The sequence below is a fragment of the Scyliorhinus torazame genome, chromosome 17 (assembly GCF_047496885.1).
Source record: "Scyliorhinus torazame isolate Kashiwa2021f chromosome 17, sScyTor2.1, whole genome shotgun sequence".
NCBI classification, from domain to species: domain Eukaryota; kingdom Metazoa; phylum Chordata; class Chondrichthyes; order Carcharhiniformes; family Scyliorhinidae; genus Scyliorhinus; species Scyliorhinus torazame.
Window position 1 is genome coordinate 78,026,141 of NC_092723.1, and position 25,187 is coordinate 78,051,327.

At 47.6% G+C, this 25,187-nt stretch overlaps 1 protein-coding gene across 4 annotated transcripts in view; it reads left to right on the top strand.

Annotated features, from left to right (window-relative positions):
* The window catches only part of LOC140393964 (serine/threonine-protein kinase 38), a 93,705-nt gene that overhangs the window by 17,852 nt on the left and 50,666 nt on the right, over positions 1–25,187 (top strand). The window contains exon 1 of one of the 4 annotated variants that reach the window (XM_072480666.1): positions 9,901–10,004. The exons of 2 other annotated variants lie outside the window; for them this stretch is intronic. The gene's annotated coding sequence lies outside the window, so the exon portion shown is untranslated. Of the gene's footprint in view, positions 1–9,900; positions 10,005–10,195; positions 10,337–25,187 lie in introns of those variants that run through there. One more of the 4 variants, XM_072480665.1, reaches the window with a different exon arrangement.

Genomic DNA, 25,187 nt, shown 5'->3' on the forward strand with positions numbered 1-25,187 from the left:
GCCCTATTCAAAAACCACCAGGAGAGTTTTCCCTGATGTCCTGACCATTATTTATCATTCAACTAACATTACTAAATCTGGCCAGGGTGCTGTTTGTGTTGTGGGGCTGTGTGCAAATTGTGATGCTTTCCTACCTTATAGCACTGACTAAACCTTTTTTTAAAGTACTTCATCGGCTGTAAAGTGCTTTGGGCCATCTTGAGGTTGTGAAGGTTCTGTATTATTGCAAGCATTATTTACTTGTATTAAATGTGGCCTGTTATCCACTCTGCTGTTAATACATTTCTCAAAGTGCTCACATGCTTTTCATCTAAATACTTTCTTGGAATCTTTCGTGTCTATCTGACAGGGCAGACAGGACCCACCCCAACACAGCAGCAGATTAAAAGCTTTATGTCTGTGGGTCTGGGTGCAGGAAAGGCTGGTTGCTTCAGATGCTGCTTCAAACTGTATTCCTCGCCTTGTGTGCTTGCCTTCCCACAAATGTGATAAACAGCAATGCAGGAAATGAAGTTTAGCACGTGTGAATTATCTGTTGCAGCAGGAGCAAAGTACTTCTCCAAACTGAGTAGTTGAACGTTCAAATCAATTGTGGGCTGTCGCAATCTTGATGCACAGTTTTGCAAAATGTCAAATTTTAGTGTCTTCTCATTTTTGTGACTTTTAAGACATGAATTTGCATTTAAATAGCACCTCAATTATTGAGTGCAGTCACTGTGATGTAAACAAATACAGCAACCAATCTTTGAGCTGCTGTGCAGTCATCTCATGCTGCGGTGGTTGGTCTGGTAACATTTTGTTGGTTGAAGGAGGAATGTTGTTCAAGATATTAGGAGACCTCGTCTCTTTCTCTCCCAAGTAGAAGCATAGAAAAGTTACAGCACAGAAGGAGGCCATTCGGTCTATCTTGTCCATGCCAGCCCAAGGAGACACACACCCAGATGCTCTTTCTATTCCCACCTTCCTGCACCCGGTCCATAGCCCTGTATCTCACAGCACTTAAGGTGCCAATCCAGGTACTTTTAAAAAGAGTTTAGGGTCTCTGCCTCCACCATGAACTCGGGCAGCGAATTCCAGACTCCCACTACCCTCTGCGTAAAAAAACTTCTTCCTCGTGTCTAGAATTCTCCACCAAGGGAAACAATTTTATCCTGTCCACTCTAACACTTCCCCTCAGTTGTAGCATCTTTTACACCCGTCTGAACATGCAGCTATTTCAGTTGCTTTAAAGCATAGATGGACACTGTTGTGTCCAGTGAATCAACACTATCAACGACTTGATTTTGTATGGTGTGTTTAATGCTGTAAACCGGCTAAAGGAGTTTTACTAAAGCACCATCACAAATTGACACTGAGCCAAAGCAGAGGTTGGAACAGGTGAAAAAGACGAGGGTTTTGAGGAGCATCTTAAAGGTGGAGAGGTTAGGGAGGGAATCCCAATGCTTGGGTTTAGACAACAGAGGCAGGGCCACCCATACTGAGACAAAGGAATTCACAGATATTCAAGAGGCCAGAATTGGAGTAATTGTGGGATGGCGAAAGTTACATTGACAGAGAGGACAAGACCATGGAGGGATTTGAACACAAGAATGATTGTTTTCCAAAAATGTCACAAATGTAAAACAATGTAGGTCAAGGCAACAGTGCGGATATCTTACAAACCCTGTATCTGGGTGTACATCTTCTGGAATGAAGGACATGGCATGGGACTGTTTATGGCATGTTTTGGTAGCTGGACTCTGTTGCATACTTGAGCATCTTTAGCTCAAATCATACTGTGGATAGTGCCAAATTGTCAGAGGTGACATATTTTGGATTTGATGGCGTATGCTGTCTCCCCAACCTGAAATACTGGATGTAATTTTGGTCTCCATATTTAAAGAAGGATATACTTGTATTGGAGGCAGTACAGCGAAGGTTCACTAGGTTGGTTCCTAGGATCAAGGGGTTGCCCAATGATGAGATGCTGAGTAAATTGGGTCTATATTTTCTGATTTTACACCTGATTCAGTCCCATTGCTATGGGGAGGAGTGTCTGAGATTTTACGCCTGACTTAATCCCAGGGCAGTGGGGAGTTGTATATTTTATTGCCAGACTAAAGATGCATCTCTGATCTTGATAAGTGCTCTGCACAGATTGAGTTGCCCCTTTGCTGCCAATTTATTTCCTACAGTTTGGATATATTGAATTCCATCAGGAAACCACAGCTGGTATGTACAGTAGCTGCAACCCTGCTCTCCCCTCTGCTAATGTATGTGATATTGGTACATTTATCAGTGCTATCATAAAAATAGAAAAAGACAAGAGCACTGGATACATAAGTATAAATGCCAGCGCAGACTGGTTAGACTGAATAGCCTGTTTTTCTATTGTATGTTAACAGAAAATAAATAAAATACTAAATAGAATGCTTACAGATCCACTAACATCTGAAATAAATGTTGATATACTCATAATTTAAAACATTAACCCAATTCTCTAGTGCTGTGCATTGCTGTGTTTTCTGTTTAGTCAGCATCTTGTATGTTGTCTTTTGACTGTCCAGTTGCATGTTCCAGTTTTAGATTGTAAGCTTCAGATTTCCTGGTGAAACCTCAGGTTGTTGTATTAGGTGTAGTGCGGTGACAAATAGGGAGCAGATAGGACCCAGCACGTCAGTTTTAATGTGAATGTGGTGCTGGAGTAGTGGCGGCGGTGAGGTTGTTTCTGGAATAGCAGCTCTGTGCCATTGGGAAAAGGATGAGCAAGGAGATGGTCTCCTACATTGAACCCATGGCTACATTGAACCCATGGCTGTCTGCACAAAGCTATTGGCTGCCTGCATTGAGGAAACTGGGATGAGGTGGAATGTGTGTTCCCACAGAATGATACCGCAGCTGGATATGAAAACTCCACAACAATGATGTAATCAAGTACTTGCTTTAAGGACATGGGTGCAATAAAGGGAATTATGGTGTAGACGCGAGTCACATTAAGAAATAGCAACTGATGCCTATTCATAGTTCACAGATACATGTGTGCTTATTTTTAATAATTGCCTTATGGTCTGCTAACTAAAGAAAGGCCCTTTTGTGTCCACAGGGCGTATAGTAGGTTACTTGTGCCTGTTAGTTGATCCTTTCCCTCAGTAAGTTTATATAACCTATTAGTTTAAATATTTGTAACTGGCTCAATTATGTGATGGGCTCTGTGGCAGCTTCATGATGGAGCCTAGGCACTTCATCAGACATGAGATTGAGCCTCAGAGCTTCCTATCAGAGTGAAGCACCTTTGAATAAGGTCCTTTATATATGATTGTCTGAAGAGCAAATGGGGATTTAGTTCATGCTCTTTTGTTACTGTACTAATATGTGGTTCATATTGGGCTTGTGGAGAGATAATGGAAAGGAGGCTTTATTCTGTATTAGCTTTGGTAAAATTCTGACCTGTATGCCAGAATTTGTTTCCTGTTTATATATGTTTGCTGTTCGCTCATGGCCGTGCCTCAGTTGGTAGCACACATACCTTCGAATTCTAAGGTTCTGGGTTCAAGTCGTACTCCAGTGTAGTATTAAGGGAGTGCTGCACTGTTAAAGGTGCCGTTTTTTGAATGAGACAATGGATGCCCTATCTTTCTGCTGCGGTGGTTTTAAAAGGTCCCATGACACTATTGAGGAGGGGAATTCCCCTGTGTCCTGGTCAGATTTACCCTCCATCAACACCACAAAAAAACAGATTATCTGGTGATTTGGGAGTTTGCTGAGTGAATATTGATTGCTCCCCTTTATTACATGACCATAGAAACATAGAAAATAGGAGCAGGAGGAGGACATTTGGCCCTTCGGGCCTGTTCTGCCATTCACTATGATCATGGCTGATCATCCAACTCATAGAACATAGAACATTACAGCGCAGTACAGGCCCTTCGGCCCTCGATGTTGCGCCGACCCGTGAAACCACTCTAAAGCCCATCTACACTATTCCTTTATCGTCCATATGTCTATCCAATTACTATTTGAATGTCCTTAGTGTTGGCGAGTCCACTACTGTTGCAGGCAGGGCATTCCACGCCCTTACTACTCTCTGAGTAAAGAACCTACCTCTGACATCTGTCTTATATCTATCTCCCCTCAATTTAAAGCTATGTCCCCTCGTGCTAGACATCACCATCCGAGGAAAGAGGCTCTCACTGCCCACCCTATCCAATCCTCTGATCATACGTGTATGCCTCAATTAAGTCACCTCTTAACCTTCTTCTCTCTAACGAAAACAGCCTCAAGTCCCTCAGCCTTTCCTCATAAGATCTTCCCTCCATACCAGGCAACATTCTGGTAAATCTCCTCTGCACCCTCTCCAATGCTTCCACATCCTTCCTATAATGCGGCGCCTAATCCCACTTTCCCCCATATCCATTGATCCCCTTTGCCCAAAATGCTATATCTAACTGCTTCTTGAAAACATGCAATGCTTTGGCCTCTACTTTCTGTGGTAATAAATTCCACAGGCTGACCATTCTCAGGGTGAAGAAATTTCACCTCATCTCAGTCCTCAATGGTCCACTCCGTATCCTCAGACTGTGACCCCTGGTTCTGGGCACCCCCATCATTGGGAACATCCTTCTGGCATCTACCCTGTCCAGTTCTGATAGAATTTTATAGGTATCTATGAGAATCCCCCTCATTCTTCTGAACTCCAATGAATACAATCCTAACTTACTCAATCTCTCCTCATACGTCAGTCCTGCATCCCAGGAATTAGTCTGGTAAACCTCCGCTGCACTCCCTCTATAGCAAGAACACCCTTCCTCAGATAAGGAGACCAAAACTGGACACAATATTCCAGGTGTGGCCTCACCAAGGCCCTGTATAGTTGCAGCAAGACATCCCTGCTCCTGCACTTGAATCCTCTCGCACTGAAGGCCAGCATACCATTTGCCTACTTTAGCGCTGACTATACCTGCGTGCTTACCTTCAGTGACTGGTGTACGAGGACACCCAGGTCTCATTGCACATTCCCCTCTCCTAATTTATGGCCATTCAGATAATAATCTGCCGTCTCGTTTTTGCTTCCAAAGTGGATAACCTCGCATTTATCTAAAATATACTGCATCTGCCATTCATTTGCCCAGTCGCTCAACTTGGTCCAAATCACACTAAAGTATCTCTGCATCCCCCTCACAGCTTACCCTCCCACGCAACTTGGTGTCCTCTGTAAATTTGCGAATATTACATTTTGTTTCCTCATCTAAATCATTAATATATATTGTGAATAGCTGGGGTCCTAGCACTGATCCCTGCAGGACCCCATAGTGCCTACAGTTCAAAAAAATACTTCATTGGTTGTAAAGCATTTTGTGATATCTGGTGGTCAGGAAAATGCAAGTTTCTGTCTTGTACTATTGTGATAAAGAGGCTGATAGACACTGTTTTCTGTTGATTGGATGTAGGTATTGATTCGGCCCACTCCAGATTCCTTTCCTCATTGACAATGCAGAAGTCAGTTTGCCAAGAAGTGAAATGTTATCTTATCAATAGATTAATTCAAAGTGCTAAAAAGACAAATTAACCTTATTTTTATTGTGCAGACATGCACTATATATGACCTATGTTATGTCCTGTTTTATCAGATAACTAATAATAATCAAGAAAGTAAAGCACTTGCAACGATCAAACACACTTACTTCCAACTATTTTGCATAACATAAAGAACTAAGTAAACCAGATCAAATTAACAGATAAATTACAGGGACAGAGCCGGCGGCCGGTGGCTCAGTGGTTAGCTCTGCTGCTTCACAGCGCAGAGGACCCGGCACCAGGTCACTGTCAGTGTGGCGTTTGCACATTCTCCCCGTGTCTGCGTGGGTCTCACCCCCACAACACAAAGGTGTGCAGAATAGGTGGATTGGCCACGCTAAATTGCCCCTTAATTGGGAAAAAAAGAAAGTACTCTAAATTAATTTAAAACAAATTACAGGATCAGTCCCAAATGGAAACTACCTTAAACAAAACATAAATCACAATGGAAACTTAAGACATTAAATCAGAATGTGATTAAAGGGGTCAATAAGACATCAAAGACCCTGCGGTGCCCAATAGGCACGGAAGGTTTCAAGAGTGCCTGTGAAAACTGCAATCTCTCCAGGGACACCCAACCACGGATATAGCTGTGGAAGAGGGCAGGCAGTCAAGTCAAATAACCCCCTCGATTGCCCGCTGCCTGGACCTGTTGATGGCAAACTTTGACAGGCCCCGGAACAGATTCGCGAGGTGGTGGGCCTCCCACACTGCCCCTCTTCCCACTGGGTACCTTAAATTAGGAGCCTGTGGCTGAAGTGCAAACTAAATTTCAACAAAAGATTTTTTTAAAGTTTTTCCCAACTAAGGGGCAATTTAGGGTGCTCAATCCACCTACCCTGCACATCTTTGATTTGTGGGGGTGAGACCCATGCAGACATGGGGAGAATGTGCAAAGTCCCTACGGACAGTGACTTGAGGCTGGGATTGAACAGAGGTCCGTGACGCCGTGAGGCAGCAGTGCTAACCACTGCACCACAGTGCCTCCCCACATATGATTTGTTAAACAACTAAACTGGGAGTGCAGTCTAATACATCCTGATCAAATGTGGTCCATGGACTCCACGGGGGGGGGGGGGGGGGGGGGGGCAGGGTTGGGCCTTGGCGCCAATGTGGAATTCTATCCGAGCAGAGGCATGCTCAGGTGGACATCCACCGCATACCATTTCATTTCATACCTGTGCCTCCTCAAGACTTGAGTGCCATCGGGTTCGATCACGACTGTTTTAATGTCATGGATGGCATAGGTCGCGAGCCAGGCACTCACCGCCCTGCATTGCATCAACTCATGGAGTGTCATCCAACCCACTCCTCCGCCACCCAGCATGTCCCTGATTCTGGTCACCCCGACAGCCACAGGCCATCCTTCCACCAGCCACCGGAAGTGGCATTCATGGATGTGCGGATTCCTGAGCAGCGGCTCCTTGATGACAGCCGGTGCTCCAGGCAGGGGAGAGCTGCTGTGCGAGGTAACCATGTTCCAGACTTTGAGTAGATTTTGGTAAAAGACAGGCAAAGCCCGCAAAGAGTTGCGAAGATCTGTCTGGCCTACGAACAGGAGTGGGGGTGGCACAGTGGTTAGCATTGCTGCATCACAGCACCAGAGACCCGCTTTCGATTCCGATTTCGGGTGACTCTGTGGAGTTTGCATATTCTCCCGTGTCTGCGTGGGCTTCCTCCGGGTACTCTGGTTTCCTCCCATAGTCCAAAGAAGGGCAGGTTAGGTTGATCGGCTGCAGTAAATTGCCTCTCGGTGTGGTTACCAGGATAGGATGGAGGATTGGGCTTTGGTAGAGTGCAATTTTAGCGGGTTGGTGCAGACTCGTTGGGTCGAATGGTCTCCTCCTGCACTGTAGGAATTCTATGACTCTTGGAGCTGCATGTCATTATTCAGGCTGAATGGTCTTCTGCACTGTAGGTATTCCATGATTCATGGAGCTGCACTTCATTGTTCAGGCTGTGCACCTGGTGGGAAAAATGCATCGCTAGGGCACACTATTTAGGAGGAGGCTCGATGTAAAGGTATTGCTTCAGGGTCTGAAGGCGAAAGGTCGGCACCTGGGTGTCGAGAGACACCAGCGCCTGACCACCCTCCCTAAGGGACAGATTCAGAACCTCAGCAGAGACCCAGTGCGGTCTTTTGTCCCAGAAGAACTGTATTATTCTCTGGATGTTTGTGACAAAGTCAGGGGGAGGGTCATAGTGACCAACCGGTACCACAACATGGAGCAATCAGCTGGTTTATGACCAGAACTCGGTGCCTGTAAGACAGCACTCAGAGCATTCCTGTCCAGCATTTCAGACAAACGATGACCTTGGCCTCCAGATCCTGCCAATTCTCTGGCAGGATTCCTCAGCCGGGCAAAGGTGGACTCCTAAGTAGAGGAGACTAGTCCTACTCTAGGTGAAAGGCCTGAGCTCCTCCAGGAGGGCTCCATCTGCCACAGACCGACCATGAGTCCAGAGCTCTTGGCCCAGTTGATCCTGGCAGAGGATGCGGCAGGTACACAGTCTGGTACTTATACTTCCTCCGCAAGTCAACTGAGTCCATGAATGTAAGGAGCACATCATATGGGTAAGCCGTAAGGACCACCTTGAAACTTGGCCCAAGCAGAGTCAGTCTCAACAACCTCTTCCACAAGAAAGGCAGGAACGGTCCATGTAAATGGAATAAAGTTGACCAGACAAGGGGCAGCCCTGACACCCTCCTCTCCCGAAGCAAAATGGCACCTTCAGGGACCTGTTGACCTTAATTAGACTGTGGCTTTGTCTCTCACCATTTTATCAACAAACTCATTAAAAAGCTAAAGCTCGTGTTCATACATTGAACATTGTGATCACATGTCCAGTGATGGTTGTCATGATATTCAGATGAACATCACAGCGCACACATAACGATGGACAGATCAACGGACCAATCAACACACAAAACACGACAGCCAATCACGGACAAGAGCATACACAGTACAAAGCAGGGAACACGATACTCCCTGGGCACTCGAGCAGGACAGGGCTCAGGGCACAGACCTCATTGCCAGCCACTCAGAGGTTCACCATGTGCTGAATACCAGAGTTTAATATGTTCATAGTTCATTGAAATAAAACTGTGTTGTACCATTCGCAACCGTGTTGGTTCGTCTGTGTATCAGAGTACCCAACATTTCAATGGTGTCTTTGATTATTTACCAATCGGAAGTACAATTTGCCACATCTGGATTCCTAATGAGTCACATGGAGTGTTTTTTGATCACGCTATACTTTGACCACTCCACTGGTTTTATAATCTCAATGTGTGCAGTCACAGCATAACTCCTTTTCCCACGGCAATACAATTTTGCTTAATTATGACTGAAGTAAAACAATTTAATCAGATTCCACTGCTTCCTCTCCACCATTATATTAACCTGAATTTAGAAGGAAAGCTGGAACTCTGCAATCCTGCTGTAATACTGTTTTCCCCTTGCTTATTGTGGACTCATTGCCTGCCTGTGTCGAGGACACTGAACTCCACTGTGTTAACTGGAAGAAGCAGCCCTTTCTCACCTCCTGTTATTCAGTCCTAGGGGCTCTCCTTTTACCAGAGAGCAACAGAACAAAGAAAAGTACAGCACAGAAACAGGCGAACCCTCGGCCCTCCAAGTCTGTGCCGATCATGGCTGCCCTGACTAAAAAAAGACTTCTACCCATACTTGGTCCATATTCCTCTATTTCCTCCCTATTCATGTACCCATCCTGGTGCCTCTTAAATGTTACTCATGTGCCTGTTTCTACCACATCCTCTGGCAGGATGTTCCAGGCACCAACCACTCTGCGTGCAAAACTTACCCTGCGCATCTCCCGTAAACTTTCCCCCTCTCATCTCCCTTAAACTTTCCCCCTCTCATCTTGAACCTGTGCCACCTTGTAATTGATACTTCCACGCTTGGAAGAAGCCTCTGACTATCCACACTGTCTGTGCCTCTCATAATTTTGTCAACCTCTATCAGGTCTCCTCAACCTCAGCCTTTCCAGTGAATCCATTCAACTATCTTAAATAAGGAAAAGGTAATTATCCTGGCTGATATCAAGCCATTGCTCATTGGTCTGTGTGCCTGCTGCGCTTCTTATATGACAACAGTGACTGTAGGTTGTTAGGTGCTTTGGGATATTCTGAGGTACCGTACGGCACTGATGTTCTGTAACAGATGTCGTGGTCCCGCACAATGAAAGCTTAAAATGACCCCGACGTGCAAAAGCTCAGCCCTGCCTGGGTTCTTGCTGGCAGTTGGTTCTCTACGGCACTCTGATACGCTCTGAAAGGGGCGGATGCAGGTGCACTGAATACAAGAGCAGTTGGAGCTTTGCTGCCGACTCCTTAAATTACAGCAACCGCTCAGAGAAGGAAAAGTGGCTGTGTAATCATCAGACACCAGAACTGCTGCTTATGTGGAACAGGAAATGTGTTGCTTTGAGTATGTAGTTTATGATGTTTATTATCTTCCTGTGTCCTCCAGACTGCAGACTCAGTCCACTTTAATTGCTGTTTGCCAGGTGACTGACCCCTGTGCAGAGTGCATACTGGCTTTGTTTGGTTGTGTTAGACGGGCGTTTCCACTAGCATAGGCATGCATCCCATCTCGGGTTACAGTCTTCTAACCGTCGCCTTTCAGTAGCCTCCTGATAGCAGACGGTGCTGAGCCTTTGACTCTGTGTGTGTGTGTGTGTGTGTTTGAGCGTGTGAATAAAGTAACTAGGTGATCCTGCTGGTCCTGAATTGTTACATTGCACAGCGTCGTGAACCAGGGTAAGAGAAATGTCGCAAAATCCGTTTTCATTTTTACAGAACTTCTCCCTGTTGTAAACCCCACTGGAATCTCCGGGTTGAGAGCTTGATGCTGTTGGGGCTTTTGCTCTAGTGTTTGCGAATCAACTCACTCCACTCCCCAATGGGTGGCCACTTGCTCGGCCAGTTTGACCACTTTCCTGCATTTGCTGTTAGCTCTAGTCTCCTTCAAGGAAGTTAATTCGACTAAAGTATTCTACCAGTCATCCATGGGTGCTCCAGTTTAAATTAGCTGTAAACTTTTCCCCAGTCTCCCCCTGCCTTGCCTTTTTTAAAATGCATTATTTTTGTTGCTTGTTATCTCTCTCTCTCTCTCTGAATCCCCCCCCCCCCCCCGAAGGTGTTCACTCTTGCAAGCAGTTGTAGGGATGCTGGATGCCCTGTACTTTGCTCCAGCGCTCATTCTTTGTGTGTGAGCTTGTGGGGAAAGTCACAGCTGAGCCCAGCCCCATCCACGTGAGGGCATTTTTCAGCAGAAATCACCATTTGGATTTTCTCCTTAATGCAACAGCAATCACTTGTATTGATACAACAGCTTAGATGTACAAAAACATCCCTAAGCCTCTTCCAAGGGGCTAAATATTGACTCCAATGCCGAAGGAGGAGCTATTAGGACAGTTTGTTTGAACAGGAAGGGTTTTTTAAAATTTAGAGTACCCAATTCATTTTTTACAATTAAGGCAATTTAGTGTGGCCAATCCATCTACCTTGCGCATTTTTGGGTTGTGGGGACGAAATCCATGCAGACATGGAGAGAATATGCAAACTCCACGTGGACAGTGACTCGGAGCCGGGATCGAACCTGGTGGCGTGAGGCAGCAGTGCTAACCACTGTGCTGCCCGAGCAGGAAGATTTTAAGGAGTGTCTTGAACATAATTTTAAAATGAAGGTATTGGAAGGGAAGAGGGACAGTAGTGGCACAATGGTTAGCACTGCTGCCTCAGTGCCAGGAACCCAGGTACAATTCCGGCCTTGAGTGACTTTGTGGAGTTTGCACTTTCAGGTTTTATGGGGTTATGGGGATGGGGTGTGCTTAGGTAGTATGCTCTTCCGCAAGGCCGGTGCAGATTTGATGGGCCGAATGGTCTCCTGCACTAAAGGGATTCTACACTATAGGTATTCTATCGGGGGGAAGGCGCATACGATATGGCCATGCGGGTGGCTGCTTTTTCATGAGCTCTGGTGCTACTCGTTTAATCCCTTTTTGTATCCTGATCCATAATTACTTGCTTTTAGTGCATATTTTGGTACTATGCCCCTGGAAGAGCTGGCAAGGTTTTGGTGATGAGAAACCGAGTTAAGTCAAAAATTCCTTGTTTGATTGAGGCAGTTGGATGTGACTGGGGTGGGGTCCAGCTTGCAGTGGAGGTTTTCTGGTGAGTAGGCCTATGCATCAATGATGTTGTCGGCATCAAGATGATTGCTGCCATTTTGAATGATGTTGTGGACGATGGTCTCGGTTCTGTGGTGCAGGTTGTTGGTGCTCACTGATGTGAAATATACTTGAGAAAATAGTGGAAGAGGATAAGAGAATCCAGTTGCTCGATGGGGCAATTTCCCTGGTGAGGGCTCACCTGGTTCCTTTGAAATCCTGGTGCATAGTATGTCATTTATCCTGACTGGAGTTGGGCGGGGAATGTTACTGGGCTGGGTCCTTAACGGGGAGTGGGGGAACGTGTTCCCGGCCAAATTTGAGATTGGACTGCCAAGCTTTCGTAAGCTCGAAGGCTGGGCGTTTTGAGTTTGATGGAGCACATTGTATCCGGTCTCTGACATCTGTGGTTGGTATGAGACCCTGACCACTGGTTTTGCGTTGTCTTGTCATCAATGCTTGTCAAGGGTGTAGCCACCTAAAATGGCTGATTCCCTATTAATTTGGCCCAAACCCGATTTAAAATGGCTAACCGAAAAGGCTGATGGGAAAAGCAGGCAACAGGACACAAACGGACAGCTGCAGGCAGAATATCATATTCGGCTCTGGGGAAGTCGGCCCAGATCGATACTCAGGACTATTAACAGCCCATCAACCCAGACATCTGCAGTTATACTCAGGACTATTAGCAGCCCATCAACCCAGACATCTACAGTTTAATCGCCTATCCCCGGGAACAATTGCAACATATTAGCAATTGAATACCGGGCCAGACCTGTCGGCGCCTGCAGTGCCCGAAACAAAGGCAGGTGAACGACCACCCCCCGATCGGGGAATCGCCTCGCAATTGGACGTATCGAACCCAGTGATTGGGAACAAGCCCAATCACTTGGGACTTGGGGTCAAGGGCCGCCCGAGAGGTGGGAAGCCCCTGGGCCCTATAAAGTGAGGGGCCAAGTTCAGATCTCTCTCTCCCTTCTTCGCCTGCTCGAGACCTTCGCAAGAACATCAACCAGCAACTGTAAGTTTGAATCCAGCGATCGCTATCCGATAAAGACTCCTAGCCATCAACCTGTATCAGCCTTTTGAATCCCGCGGGCCAGATCCGATTCGATAAGCCATTCGTTTCCCTGACCTGGTGGGCTCTTCCTAAAGTTAAGTATTGGCCAGTAGCGATAGGTTTCTATATAGATAGTAGGATTATTGTGTAAACATTACTTGTTGTATATAATAAATGACCGTTGATTTCAATCTTACTAAGCGGTGTGCTGACATATTAATCATAACTTGAGCTTGAACCACGTGGCGGTATCAGAAAGATACCTGGCGACTTGTGAGCAAAGGTGACATAATCAGAGCTAATAAACTAAGGCTAAAAAGAGCAACAAGGGGAGTTGGAGGCAGCTGGCCACATCGGGTCATCGCCTCCCGCCGAGGAGATGATTTCTTGCTGCCTGGGCTTTGGGACAACAAAGTGAGAGGGGTAAAAATGTGGATTTTGTTTATTGTCACGTGTACCGAGTTACAGTGAAAAGTATTTTTCTGCGAGCAGCTCAACGGATCATTAAGTACATGAAAAAAGGAAATAAAAGAAAATACAAGGTATTTGCAATAAAAGAAAATACAAGGGCAACACAAGGTACACAATTGTCATGAGAATGTCGCTTTACAAAATGTTTGGCTGCTCATATTACTGCGGTGATGTCAGACCGTGGGTGGAGCTGGGCTGTCTGTCAGCTTTTTACTTTCGTTTTAGGCTGTTTGCTGCAGGGTGTGTTTTAGTTTTGTTTTCAGTGTTGAAGCCAGACAGAGCAGGTGTACTGTTGATCTCTCTGCCATGAAAAGACTATCTCTTGATCATTTGGTGAATTCAGAATTATAAATTCTGGCGTTCCTGCCCTGTGCCCGTGTGCGGCACTGGCGTTCCTGCCCTGTGCCCGTGTGCGGCACTGGCGTTCCTGCCCTGTGCCCGTGTGCGGCACTGGCGTTCCTGCCCTGTGCCCGTGTGCGGCACTGGCGTTCCTGCCCTGTGCCCGTGTGCGGCACTGGCGTTCCTGCCCTGTGCCCGTGTGAGGCACTGGCGTTCCTGCCCTGTGCCCGTGTGAGGCACTGGCGTTCCTGCCCTGTGCCCGTGTGAGGCACTGGCGTTCCTGCCCTGTGCCCCTGTGAGGCACTGGCGTTCCTGCCCTGTGCCCCTGTGAGGCACTGGCGTTCCTGCCTTCTGCCCCTGTGAGGCACTGGCGTTCCTGCCCCCTGCCCGTGTGAGGCACTGGCGTTCCTGCCCCCTGCCCGTGTGAGGCACTGGCGTTCCTGCCCCCTGCCCGTGTGAGGCACTGGCGTTCCTGCCCCCTGCCCGTGTGAGGCACTGGCGTTCCTGCCCCCTGCCCGTGTGAGGCACTGGCGTTCCTGCCCCCTGCCCGTGTGAGGCACTGGCGTTCCTGCCCCCTGCCCGTGTGAGGCACTGGCGTTCCTGCCCCCTGCCCGTGTGAGGCACTGGCGTTCCTGCCCCCTGCCCGTGTGAGGCACTGGCGTTCCTGCCCCCTGCCCGTGTGAGGCACTGGCGTTCCTGCCCCCTGCCCGTGTGAGGCACTGGCGTTCCTGCCCCGGGGCCCTGGCATTTCTGCTGTGCCCACGTGGGAGCTGCAACTTTCAGTTTCCAACTTGTCTATCTTTCCTAATGACCATAGGCTTACCAGCAACACCTGCCAAGTTCCGCTCCAAGTCACGTACCATCCTGTCTTGGAACGATATTAATCATCCTCCTTCATCGCTGTCCGAACTTTAATCTCCCTGCCGAATGACAGTGCAGAGGGACACCTTCATTACACGGACTGCAGCAGTTCTGGATTCTCAAGGGCATCAAAAGATAGGTAATAAATACCTGGCCTGCCAGAGATGCTCACATCCCGTGAATTATTTAATAGGATGGCAGCACTGTTGTTACTGGGTTTATTTTACAGCTGGTGACACGTGACCCAGATCTGACATCAGAACCACAGCCACTAGATTTAAATAGCACTGTCACTATCCCACAGGGGAATAATACCCCTAATAGCATCATTTAGTTAAAAAAAACCCTAAGTGAGTAAATATATCGTTCAAACACCCACACAATGTAGTTGGGTAAATGCAAAGGGATGGTTGGAACTTGCTGGTTGGAACCGCCTCCCAGACTTGCTCATCAGTTTATTGTTTCTGAGCTGAGGTCACTGGTTAAATATGTCCCAAGAGTTCCTCTCCAATCTTGATCGTGGAAACAAATAGCAGCTAGGTAATGTTTGAGAAGGGCAGGAAACTGAGCAGCTCACTCTGTGGTTAGGGGTGGGAGAGGGCAGTGCTGACAACAAGAAATTGCGTTTACACAGCCCTGTCCACAATGAACTCTTTCAAAGTTAGCCACTGTAGGGAATACAGCAGCCAATCTGCCCAGCACAGTCCCGCAAGCAGCAATGTGATAACACAAAGCTTTTTTGTGTGATATCTGTTGTGGGGGTTAATGTTGGTCAGGATACAAGGGAGAACTCCCCTGCCCTTCCCCAGGTGCTGTCTTGGGATCTTTTACATCCCCCTGTGAGGGCAACCAGGGCCTCGGTTTGATGTCTCACCAACAATGCAGCTCAGCCTCAGTGCTACACTGGAAGGCCAGCCTGGGTATGGACTCAACTCACTACAGTGGAACTTGAACCCATAATCTTCTGACTAAGCTTTACCACTCAACCATGGTTGATCGTTCTAATGGGATCTTGTGTTGGTCAGCTTGTTGCTCTTGTGAGGTCAGTGAGAGGTGTGCTCCGAGAGCTTGATTTACTCCAAACCCGACAGTGGTGAATCTTTGGAATTCTTTACCCCAGGAAGCTGTGGAGGCTGAGTCTCTGACCATTTTCTATTTTTCAAAAAATATTTTGGAGGTATTTTCAAATATATACAGAACAGAAACGAGCAAGCAGCAACAGTAAACCACACACAATTGACATTTCCCCTGTACCGCTCTCCCCAACTGACATGTTAACGTCCCTTAAAGAACAGGTAAGAAGTCTTACAACACCAGGTTAAAGTCCAACAGGTTTGTTTCGATGTCACTAGCTTTCGGAGCGCTGCTCCTTCCTCAGGTGAATGAAGAGGTCTGTTCCAGAAACACATATATAGACAGATTCAAAGATGCCAGACAATGCATGGAATGCGAGCATTAGCAGGTGATTAAATCTTTACAGATCCAGAGATGGGGTAACCCCTGGTTAAAGAGGTGTGAATTGTGTCAAGCCAGGACAGTTGGTCGGATTTCGCAGGCCAGATGGTGGGGGATGAATGTAATGCAACATGAATCCCAGGTCCCGGTTGAGGCCGCATTCATGTGTGCGGAACTTGGCTATAAGCTTCTGCTCGGCGATTCTGCGTTGTTGCGCGTCCTGAAGGCCGCCTTGGAGAACGCTTACCCGGAGATCAGAGACTGAATGCTCTTGAATGCTGAAGTGTTCCCCGACTGGAAGGGAACATTCCTGCCTGGTGATTGTCGCGCGATGTCCATTCATTCGTTGTCGCAGCGTCTGCATGGTCTCGCCAATGTACCACGCTTCGGGACATCCTTTCCTGCAGCGTATGAGGTAGACAACGTTGGCCGAGTCGCACGAGTATGTACCGCGTACCTGGTGGGTGGTGTTCTCACGTGTAATGGTGGTATCCATGTCGATGATCTGGCACGTCTTGCAGAGATTGCCATGGCAGGGTTGTGTGGTGTCGTGGTCACTGTTCTGAAGGCTGGGTAGTTTGCTGCAAACAATGGTTTGTTTGAGGTTGCGCGGTTGTTTGAAGGCAAGTAGTGGGGGTGTGGAGATGACCTTGGCAAGATGTTCATCTTCATCGATGACGTGTTGAAGGCTGTGAAGAAGATGTCGTAGTTTCTCCGCTCTGGGAAAGTACTGGCTTGACACAATTCACACCTCTTTAACCTGGGGTTACCCCATCTCTGGATCTGTAAAGATTTAATCACCTGCTAATGCTCGTATTCCAAGCATTGTCTGGCATCTTTGAATCTGTTTATATATAAAGTTGTTTCTGGAACATACCTCTTCATTCACCTGAGGAAGGAGCAGTGCTCCGAAAGCTAGTGACATCGAAACAAACCTGTTGGACTCTAACCTGGTGGTGTAAGACTCCTTACTGTGCTCACCCCAGTCCAACGCCGGCATCTCCACATCATCCCTTAAAGAAGTCAATGAACAGCCTCCACCTTGTGGAGAACCCCTCCTGCGCCCCACTTATGGGGAGCTTGATTTTTTCTTCAGTGGAGGACATGGTTTGCTGCACTCCCTGCACAACACCCATACCTATCTTCCACCCATGGAAAAAACTGACTCGTCTGAGACCCCGTCATATGAACCCTATGCACCTTAAACTGTATGAGGTTCAGTCTTGCACACGGCAAAGACGTGTTTATTCTCCGCAGTGTCTCACTCCACACCCCAACTTGCATCACCCCTCCCAACTCTTTCTCCCACTTGCGCCGGACCTCCTCCATCGGGGCGCCCTCCCTCCCCATCAACTCCCCATATATATCTGGCATCTGGCCCTCGCCTATCTCATCCTCAGACAGAATCTTGTCCTGTAGCACTGGAGGTGGCAGCTGCGGGAATGAACCCAATCCTTCCTCAAGACGTCCCTCGCCTGCAGGTACCTGAACCCATTCCCCTTCAGCAGTAAGTACACCTCATTAAGCTCCTCCAATCCTGCAAACTCACCCCCCACAAACAGGTCCCAAAAATACTCTATCCCCAACTGCCCCCATCCCCGAAACAAATTGAAATGCCTTTCATCCTACAGTGCTGCCAACATTGATTCCACACCCTCAATGCTGATACCACCACCGGGCTTGTGGAGCACTTGGCCAATGAGTACAGAAGAGGTGCCAGCAATAGCGCCCTCAGACCTGTTCCTTTACACAATGCCTCGTCCATCCATCTCCACACCGATCTCTCCTTCACTGCCCATTTTCAAACCATAGCTATGTTCGCCACCCAATAATAATTCTGCCCTCTTTACAGACACACCCTCCTGGTCCGGGGGACCGTACACACCCACACGAACCCCAGTATCATCTTATTCAGCTGACGGAAAAAAAATTGAGTTCAAAAATCAGGTAATTCTGAAACATGAACAAAAACTTTGTGAGCCCCGTCATCTTTACCGTCTGGACCCTTTTAGCCAACGATAAAGGCAACACATCCCACCTCCTAAAGTCCTCCTTCATTTCTTCCACCAGCTTTGCCAGATTCTACTTGTGCAGCTAGCTGGGCCCAGCTCTGGGAATACTGCATGGCTTTGTCAGAGGGAGGTCATACCTAACAAATTTGATTGAATTTTTTGAGCCTGTAACCAAGTGTGGTTGATATAGTTTACATGGATTTCAGCAGCGCCTTTGACGAGGTCCCACATGGGAGCCTTATCGAGAAGGCAAATGCACATGGGATACAGGGTGATTTGATCAGGTGGATTCATAATTGGCTTAGCGATAGGAGACAGAGGGTGATGATAGACAGCTACTTTAGTGTCTGGAAGCCAGTGACCAGTGGCGTACCAGAGGGATCTGTGCTGGGCCCCCTGTTGCTTGACATTTATATAAATGACAGCGATGACAATATGGGGGGTAGGATCAGTAAGTTTGCGGACGACACAAAGATTGACCAGGTGGTTAACAGTGAGGTTGAGTGTCTTGGAGTACAGGAAGATTTAGACAGGATGGTTGAATGGGCGGATAAGAGGCAGATGGAACCTAAGCCTGAAATGTGTGAGGTGATGCACTTTGGAAGGAATAGTTTAGCAAGGAAGTATACTTTGAAAAGTCTGACACTGGGAAGTTCTGAGGAACAAAGGGGCCTTGGTGTGTTTGTCCGTAGATCTCTGAAGGCAGAAGGGCAGATTAATTGGGTGGTGAAAAAGGCATAAGGGACACTTGCTTTTATCAATCGGGGCATAGATTACAAAAGCAGGGAGGTCATGATGCAGCTGCATAGAACTTATAGTGAGGCCACAGCTGGAGCAATTCTGATCATCACATTATTGGAAGGATGTAATTGCATTGGAGGGGATGCAGAGACGATTCACCAGAATGTTACCCGAGATGAAATATTTAAGTTATGAAGAAAGATTGGCTTGGGTTGTTTTTGCTGGAGCAGAGAAGACTGAGGGGCAACCTGATCGAGATGTACAAGATTATGAGGGGCATGGACAGGGTGGATAGGGAGCAACTGTTCCTCTTAATTGATGGGTCAGTTATGAGGTGACACAAGTTCAAAGTGAGTGGTGGGAGGTTTAGGGGGGATTTGAGGAAAAACTTTTTTACCCAGAGAGTGGTGACGATCTGGAATGTACTGCCTCGGAGGTGGTAGAGGTGGGATGCCTCACATCCTTTAAAAAGTACCTGGGTGAGCACTTGGCACATCATAACATTCAAGGTTATGGACCAAGAGCTGGCAAGTGGGATTAAGTGGGCAGGTCAGGGCCTTTCATGCGTCGTTGCAGACTCAATGGGCCGAAGGGCCTCTTTTGCACTGTAGTATTCTGTGATTCTGGGCCCAGATGTGGGCCGCGGGGGAGGCAGCTGGGGTGCGGGCTTAGGCGTGGTAGCTGGAGCAGCAGGGCCCAGCTAAGGCAGCAGGATCGGCGGTGTGGGGCCCAGATGTCAGGTCAGGCGAGGCAGCCGGAGAAGTGGAGCTCCTTGGCTTCGGAGGAGAGGCCGGTGGAAGTTGTGCGTATCGAGGAGTGGAATGAGGCCTGCGTGATGTGGCACCAGGGATGTGGCAACAGGCACAAGAGATCGGACAGCTGCTCGAGCATTTCTCCAAACACCAGTACTGAGCCAAGGAGGCCAATTACAAGGGAATCGGACCAACTCTCCCTCTTCCTGCCTGACATCACGGCACAAAACAACAACAAAAGGCTGCAGCTGGATTTTAATTGAAATTGTTTTTCCCCAAGATGGCACCAGAGCGTGGCGACTCTGCAAGCTCTCCCCTACAGATCCTCTTCCTACATCTTTTATAACCGTTACTATTGTATGTTCTATAATTATTATAGGATGTTTATGTATTCATGTATGGAACGATCTGCCAGGATTGTAAGCAGAACAATACTTTTCACTGTACCTCGGTACAAGTGACAATAAATAAATCAAATCAAAAACTCCCATATTAAAATTATACCCCTAAAAAGAGACTCAACTCCCCCAAGATCCCATAAAACTGTCAAAACGCTCAAACGGGTTCAAAACACATAACAAGAGATCGTCAGCGTACAAACAGACTCTGTGCTCCACCCCCTCGAAGCCCTAGGTGCCATTGCCAATGGCTCAATTGCTACGGCAAAAGGTAGAGCGGGCACCCGTGCCGTGGCCCCGATGCAATCCAAACCCCCCCCCCAGCACCTCGAATAAGTACGCCCACTCCACTCTGCCAAATGCCTTCAACGCGTCCATAGACACCTCCACCTCCTGGCCCGTCGAGAACATCATTATCACATTCAATGACCTCCGAACATTGGCCGATATCTGACACCCCTTCACAAACCGGTCTGGTCCTCTTCTATCACCCCCGGCACACAATTCTCTATCCTCACCGCCAGCACCTTTGCCAATGGCTTTGCATCCATATTTAACAACGGGATCGGGCGGTAGCCCCCCCCCCCCCCCCCAAACGTTCAATGGCAACCAATTCTCAGATGTGCATAATAAACAGCCCCCATGAATTGTGAAACCCATCCTTCATCCACTTCAGCTGAGACCCTAGCCGGTCTGACCCCCTGAGAAAGCTTCTAGGGTCCATGGTTCTGAGTTCACGAGCACTACCCCTGAGATGACCCTGAAAAACCTCCCACCAACAAACCCCCCCACCCCCCAAACATAACTCCATAATAACTCCCCATAACTCCAGGCCCTGCCCACTGGGCTGGCCCGCCCCATCCCATTGTTACCATCGAGCCTCTGCTCTGGATCTTTATCTTTCTTTAAAATGAGCGAGATGGACGCCTGACTCAGCGTGGGGGGAAGGCTCACACCTTCCCATCGACTCATCGTGCATCTCAACTAACAGGGGCCCAGCTCTGACCCAAGCCGCCCGTCCCGGTCCCACGGTCAGTCACCTCTCTGCTTTAACCAGGTGTATCCCCCACAGAGCCTCCCCAAGATGTCCATTGCCAACGCCTCTTAAACAACTGCGCCACACCAACTCGGTCCTCGTCAGCAATCCACCCCCCCCCCCCCCCCCCCCCCCCCCCCAACTTCCCAAGCATGTTCGCTACATACTTTGTGGCCTGTGTTCCCTCACTGCCTTCAGGCAACCCCTCCTTGACCGATTCTCCAAATCATCCACTTTCTCCCTCTGGTTCCTTTGGCTTTTTGGAGTGGCGCACTATGTGCCTCAAATCTCTGCTGCATTCTGTCAATGGCTGCCCGAATCGGGTCAGCCACTGTAGTCAGGTCTTCTGAGGCCTCCTGCCTTTGCTGCCCCGACTTTTAAAAAATTAAATTTAGGAGTACCCAGTTCATATGTTTCCAATTAAGGGGCAATTTAGCGTGGCCTATGCACATCTTTGGGTTGTGGAGGCGAAACCCACTCAAACACGGGAAGAATTTGAAAACTCCACACACACACTGACCCAGAGCCGCGATAGAACCTGGGACCTCGGTGCCATGAGGCAGCAGTGCTAACCACTGCACCACTGTGGTGCCCTGCTGCCCCTACTTGACCATCCAAAACTCCACCAACTGTTCCGTGAGTCACTGAGCGGGCAACACGCCACAGAGCTCTCCGTCATCTTTCTTACTTTGCACTTCTTGAAAGCTCCAGGTCTGACTGTTGCCCCTTTACAGTTGCACTCCTTGTTTGATAGGGCTGAAACTAGCCCACCTGAGGAACAATCCTTAGCTCTCTTTATTCCTGTACTTTGTACCAGCAAACCACCCCCGTGAATGGGTAACAAGGAGCAAACAACTCCTTCAAGGCTGAGATGGATACATTTTGAATCAGTCGGGCAGGAAAGTGGACTTTGAGAGTGTTAGATCTTACTAAATGGTGGAGCAGGCTCGAAGGGCTGAATGGCCTACTCCTGTTCCTATTTATTATAGTAGAACACTACGTAAGACTCAGTAATGGCTTTGGACACTAAACCAAGGGATAGGTTGAGCAGCAGCTGACACCAGAGAAAACAAAGTCTTTAAAGAAAAGTAAATTCATCAGGTGGGACACGGCTTCAGACTCCTGATCCTTTGAGGTCTATATTTAAGTTGTATTGGAGTGAGCACTGTCTGACTCTGGAACTGACCTCAATCAACACCACTGTATAGTCTGAGACTTATTATTCATCATGGGGAACGTGTGTGACAACATTGGCATTTATTCCCCTTCCACTGTCATTGAATTACCACTGCAGCCCGCATGGTAATTTTTATAAATTACCTTCTTGTGGTTTTTATAAATGACTTGGATGAGGAAATGGAAGGGTGGGTTAGTAAGTTTGCTGATGACACAAAGGTTTGGGAAGTTGTAGATAGTGTTGAGGGTTGTTGCAGGCTACAACAGGACATTGACAGGATGCAGAGCTGGCAGATGGAGTTCAACCTTGATAAATGTGAAGTGATTCATTTTGGAAGGTCGAATTTGAATGCTGAATACAGGGTTAAAGGCAGGATTCTTGGAAGTGTGGAGGAACAGAGGGATCTTGGGGTCCACGTACATAGATCCCTCAAAGTTGCCACCCAGGTTGATAGGGTTGTTAAGAAGGTATATGGTGTGTTGGCTTTCATTAATAGGGGGATTGAGTTTAAGAGCCGCGAGGTTTTTCTGCAGCTTTACAAAACTCTAGTTAGACCCACACTTGGAATATTGTGTCCAGTTCTTGTCACCTCATTATAGGAAGGATGTGGATGCTTTGGAGAGGGTACAGAGGAGATTTACCAGGATGCTGCCTGGACTGGAGGACATGTTGTCTTATGAAGAAAAGTTGAGGAAGTTAGGGCTTTTCTCACTAGAGCGAAGAAGGCAGAGAAGTGACTTGATAGAGGTGTACAAGGTGATGAGAGGCATGGATAGAGTGGATAGCCAGAGACTTTTCTCCAGGGTGGAAATGGTGGTCACGAGGGGACATAATTTTAAGGTGATTGGAGGAAGGTACAGGGGAGATGTCAGAGGTCGGTTCTTTACAGAGTGGCGGGTGTGTGGAATGCACTGCCAGCAGAGGTGGTGGAGTCAGTCATTAGGGACGTTTAAGTGACTCTTAGACAGGCACATGGACAGCAGTAAATTGAAGGGGTGTAGGTTAGGTTGATATTAGATTCGGATAAATGGTCAGCACAACTTTGTGGGCTGAAGGGCCTGTACTTGTACTGTTCTATGTTCTGTGGTGGGTTTGATACAACTGAGTGGGTTGCTAGGCCCTTTCAGAGGGCAATTCAGTGTCAGCCATATTGCTGTGGTAAGGCCAGCATTTTTGCCCATCCTTAACTGTCCTTGAACTGTGGTTAGCACAGTGGCTTCACAGCTCCAGGGTCCCAGGTTCGATTCCCGACTTGGGTCACTGTCTTTGCGGGGTCTGCACGTTCTCCCCGTGTCTGCGTGGGTTTCCTCCCCCAGTCCAAAGATGTGCTGGTGGATTGGCTATGATAAATTGGCCTTAGTGTCCAAAAAGGTTACTGGGTTATGGGGATAGGGTGGAGGTGTGGGCTGAAGTGGGGTATTCTTTCCAAGGACCGGTGCAGATTTGAAGGCCCAAACGGCCTCCTTCTGCACTGTAAAATCTATGATTCTATGATGAGCCCCTGAAGGACTTTAGCAAACTAGATGGGTTTATTGATAGTGTCACGGTCACCATAACTGAGGAGATGGGTTTTATATTCCACGTTTATTAATTGAATTTGAATTCCACCATTTGTTGTGGTGGGACTTGAACTTGGGCCCGCAGGGCAATAGTCTTGGCCTCTGGATTTGTAGCCCAGTGACATTACCGGTACACCAAGATCAGCCATCTACTTATTGGATGACGAAGCAGGCTTGAAAAGTCAAATGGCTGACCCCTGCTCTTAAGTTCTCTGTACCTGTGCCACAGCTTCCCTCAGTCTAAAATCACATATAAGCCAGATCAGGTAAGGATGGCAGATTTCTTACACTAAGGTTTAGAGTAGATGTACGAGGCAAGTTTTTTTACACAGAGGGTAGTGGGTGCCTGGAACTCGCTACCGGAGGAGGTGGTGGAAGCAGAGACTATAGTGACATTTAAGTGGCATCTTGACAAATACATAAATATGATGGGAATAGAGGGATACGGACCCAGGAAGTATAGAAGATTGTAGTTTAGTGGGGCAGCATGGTCGGCACGGGCTTGGAGGGCCGAAGGGCCTGTTCCTGTGCTGTACTTTTCTTTGTTCTTTGTTCTTAATGGACGTTAATGAATTGGATGGGTTTGTGATGGAAATTCAGCAGTTTCTTGGTCATTGTCCCTGATGCTAGCTTTTCATTCCAGATTTATCTAATTAGATCTAAATCCTCTAACTGCTGTGACGAGATTTGAACTTGTGTCTCTGGGTAACCAGTCCAGGAACATAACCACTTTGTTGGCGGACCTGCTTTGATCCTGTACATGGTGCAGTGTTTCAGTTCCTGGTTCCTGGTGTTAATCCACTGGAGTGCAGAGGGAAATTGAGCCAGCAAATTACACAGTTCATATAATTAAAATTATTCACCATTTGGGCATGAGATGCTCCCTCTTATCAGAAATCTTTCAGACGATCTTATCTTCATTGTTAAAAAGCTTGGTGGGAATCCCTGGTTCGAAACTAGCTGGATCCAAGCCTTTTACTAGCAGTGAGGCAGAGCACCATGTGACACATTATTAAAGAGCCCAGAGTGATCCGCTGGAACATGATCCACTTCCTAATTACTTTGGGCCATTTTCTGCATTAATGCAGTAAGAGTTCCCAGGAGGATTCCTGGACTGACTCCTGTGCTCATAATTGCCACTGCCCTCCGTCCTCCTGTTTCTTGTTCCACGTTCGTGTTTATAAATAGCTGACTGTTGCCAGAACTGAAGCTGTGCGCAGGGTTTCTTGTTGATACTCCAGGAAAGTAGTGTTGGTGCTGTAATTGTCTGCAGCCCCATACTATTTTCAGTGTGCTTTCTGAGTGCAAATGGTTTTAATAAAAGCTTGGCTGTCGAGCACAATGGTGGATCATTGACTGCTTTACGGGAACAGATGGAACAGGCTGAGTTGGCAGACTAGGTTGGCAACCCGCTGTCCTGCTGTGTTCCCATTTAGGATGTGTGTTTATACAGTTCGCAGCGTGATCTGAGATGATTGAATCGAGGTGTTTAAAATGAACGTTCAGGGCAGCACGGTGGCGCAGTGGGTAGCACCGTTGCCTCACGGCGCCAAGGTCCCAGGTTTGATCCCGGCTCTG